The sequence below is a fragment of the Nestor notabilis genome, unplaced genomic scaffold (genome assembly GCF_000696875.1).
Source record: "Nestor notabilis isolate BGI_N333 unplaced genomic scaffold, ASM69687v1 scaffold8790, whole genome shotgun sequence".
NCBI classification, from domain to species: Eukaryota; Metazoa; Chordata; class Aves; order Psittaciformes; family Psittacidae; genus Nestor; species Nestor notabilis.
Window position 1 is genome coordinate 185,529 of NW_009912494.1, and position 245 is coordinate 185,773.

A 245-nucleotide genomic window follows, 5' to 3' on the forward strand; every position below is an offset into this window, starting at 1 on the left:
AGCCCCACAGGGACACAGCCCCTTGGTTGCGCAGCTGATGGCTGTCCCTAGGGAATGGGGCTGGCATGGTGGCAGGAGGAGCGGGGTGTTTTGCTGGGAAGGGGGTGAGATGGCAAACTGGCTGTCCCCAGCAGCAGCTGTCCCTGCCCCAGAGCCAGGGAATGGGGATGGTGAGTGCACAGGGGAGTCCTGTAGGGTGGCTCGTGTGTTTGAGGACACCACAGCAAGGTGATGCTGGAGCTCCA

General features: G+C 62.9%; 1 protein-coding gene across 1 annotated transcript in view; it reads left to right on the forward strand.

Moving 5' to 3' along the window:
• CACNA2D2 (calcium channel, voltage-dependent, alpha 2/delta subunit 2) overlaps nt 1-245 on the forward strand; it is a gene marked incomplete at its 3' end in the record, with an annotated part of 173,142 nt that overhangs the window by 162,288 nt on the left and 10,609 nt on the right. The window lies entirely within an intron of this gene.